This window comes from Trichechus manatus, unplaced genomic scaffold (genome assembly GCF_000243295.1).
Source record: "Trichechus manatus latirostris isolate Lorelei unplaced genomic scaffold, TriManLat1.0 scaffold00224, whole genome shotgun sequence".
Classification (NCBI taxonomy): Eukaryota; Metazoa; Chordata; class Mammalia; order Sirenia; family Trichechidae; genus Trichechus; species Trichechus manatus.
In genome coordinates this window covers 448076-451272 of record NW_004444160.1, presented here as the reverse complement: position 1 = coordinate 451272, position 3197 = coordinate 448076, and positions in this window count along the sequence as shown.

Below are 3197 nucleotides of genomic sequence, written 5' to 3'. Positions count from 1 at the left end.
CTAAGAGGCACACTCCTCACGAGTATCACTTTATGTCCCACAGTCCAGTCCAATCTCTGTCTGAAGAGTTGGCCTCAGAAACTGTTTTAGTTCTGGGCTGATAGAAAATCCAGGGGTCATGCTTTCTGGGGTTCCTCCAGTCTCAGTCAGACCATTAAGTATGGTCTTTTTACTAGAATTTTACTTCTTCATCCCTTGTTGGGGTGAGATGTTATCTCATTCTAGTTTTGATCTGCGTTTCTCTAATGGCTAATGATTGTGAGCATTTCTTCATGTGTCTATTAGCTGCCTGAATATATTCTTTGGAGAAGTGCCTGTTCATATCCTTTGCCCATTTTTTAAATTGGGTTATTTGTCTTTTTCTTGTTGAGGTTGTGCAGTATCTTGTAGATTTTAGAAAATAGACGCTAATCAGATTTGTAATAGCCAAGATTTTTTTCCCAGTCTGTAGGTTGTCTTTTTACTCTTTTGGTGAAGTCTTTTGATGAGCATAAGTGTTTGATCTTTAGGAGCTCCTAGTTATCTAGTTTCTCTTCTGGTGTTTGTGCATTGTTCCTTGTGGTTTGTATTCGGTTAATGCCATGTATTAGGGCTCCTAGCGTTGTCCCTATTTTTTATTCCATGATCTTTATCATTTTTGATTTTATATTTAAGTTTTTAACCCATTTTGAGTTAGTTTTTGTGCATGGTGTGAGGTATGGGTCTTGTTGCAGTTTTTGCAGATGGATATCCACTTATGCCAGCACCATTTGTTTAACAGACTGCATTTTTGCCAATTAATGGACTTTGGGCTTTTGGAAAATATCAGCTGCTCATAGGTGGATGAATTTCTGTCTGGATTCTCAATTCTGTTCCATTGGTCTATGTATCTGTTGTACCTGAACCAGGCTGTTTTGACTACTGTGGCAATATGCTAGTTTCTGAAATCAGGTAGTATGAGGCCTCCCACTTTGTTCTTCTTCTTGAGTAATGCTTTACTTATTCAGGGCCTCCTCTTTTTCCAGATGAAGTTGGTGATATGTTTCTCCATCTAACTAAAAAATGCCGGTGGAATTTGCATCGGGATTGCATTGTATCTGTAGATCGCTTTGGGTAGAACTGATATTTTCATAATGTTGAGTCTACCTATCCATGAGCAAGGTATGTTTTTCCATTTATGCAGGTCTCTTTTGGTTTCTTGCAGAAGTGTCTTGTAGTTTTCATTGTATCGGTGTTTTAGCTCTCTGTTTAGATTGATTCCTAAGTATTTTATCTTCTTGGGGGCTATTGTAAATGGTATTGATTTGGTGATTTCCTCTTCGAATTTCTCTTGTTGGTATAAAGTTATCCAACTAATTTTTGTATGTTTATCTTGTATCCTGAAACTTTGTTGAAATCTTCTATTAGTTCCAGTAGTTTTCTGGTGGATTCTTTGGGGTTTTCTGTGTATAAGATCATATCATCTGCAAATGCAGATACTTTGACTTCTTCCCTACCAATGTAGATGTGCTTTATTTCTTTTTCTAGCCTAATTGCTCTGGCTAGGACATCCAGCACAATGTTGAATAAGAGTGGTGATAAAGGGCATCCTTGTCTGGTTCCCGTTCTCAAGGGGAATACTTTCAAAGTCTCTCCATTTAGCATGATGTTGGCTGTTGGCTTTGTATAAATGCCCTTAATAATAATCATGAATTTCCCTTCTATTCCTATTTTGATGAGTGTTTTTATCATGAATGGGTGTTGGACTTGTCAAACGTATTTTCTGCATCAGTTGATAAGATCATGTGGGTCTTGCCTTTTGTTTTATTTATGTGATGGATTATATTGTTTTTCTAATGTTGAACCATCCCTGCATACCTGGTATAAATCCCACTTGATCATTGTGAATTTTTTTTTATATGTTGCTGAATTCTATTGGCTAGAATTTTGTTAAGGATTTTTGAGTCAATGTTCATGAGGGATATCGGTCTGTAATTTTCTTTTTTGTGGTGTCTTTACCTGGTTTTGGTATCAGGGTTATGCTGGCTTCATAGTATGAGTTCTTTTCTATGCTCTGTAATACCTTTAGTAGTAGTGGTGTTAACTTTTCTCTGAATGTTTGGTAGAATTCTCCAGTGAAGCCATCTGGGCCAGAGCTTATTTTTGTTGGGAGTTTTTTAATAACATTTTCAATCTATTCTTTTTTTATGGATGTATTTAGTTGTTCCACCTCTGTTTGCGTTAGTTTAGGTAGTTTTCAGTTTCTAGAAATTTGTCCATTTCCTGTAGGTTTTCAAATTCATTACAGTACAATTTTTCATAGTATTCTGTTATGATTCTTTTAATTTCAGTTGGGTTTGTTGTGATATCACCCATCTCGTTTCTGACACTGGTTATCTGTTTCCTCTCCTGTTTTTCTTTTGTCAGTTTGACCAATGGTTTATCAATTCTGTTGATCTTTTCAAAGAACCAGCTTTTGGTCTTGTTAACTCTTTCAATTGTTTTTTCTATTCTCTATTTCATTAAATTCTGCTCTAATTCTTATTATTTCCTTTCTGCTGGCGCCCGAGGGCTTCTTTTGCTGCTCTTTTTCTATTTGTTCCAGTTGTAGGGATAATGTTTTGATTATGGCCCTTTATTTTTTTTTTGGAAGTGTGCACTTGTTGCTATAAACTGACCTTTGAGCACTGCTTTTGCTGTGTCCAAAGGTTCTGGTAGGATGTGTTTTCATTGTCGTTTGAGTCTATGAATTTCTTTATTCCATCCTTAATTTCTTCTGTAACCCAGTAGTTTTTGAGAAAGGTGTTGTTCTCTTTCCATGTGTTTGATTTTTTTTCCTTGCTTTTTCTGTTGTTGATTTCTACTTTCATGGTTTTATGGTCAGAAAGGAAGCTTTGTAATATTTCAATGCTCTGGATTTTGTTAAGGCTTGCTTTATGACCTAATATGGGGTCTATTCTGCAGAATGTTCCATGTGTACTGGAAAAGAAAGTATACTTGGCTGCTGTTGGGTGGAGTGTCTAAGAGATCAAATTGGTTGATTGTAGCATTTAGATCTTCCGTGTCTTTGTTGAGCTTCTTTCTGGATGTTCTGTCCTTCATCGAAAGTGGTATGTTGAAGTCTCCTACTACTATTGTGGAGCTGTTTATCTCTCTTTTCGGTGCTGTTAGAGTTTGTTTTACGTAATGTGGAGCCCTGTCGCTGGGTACGTAAATATTTATTATAGTTATGTCCTCCT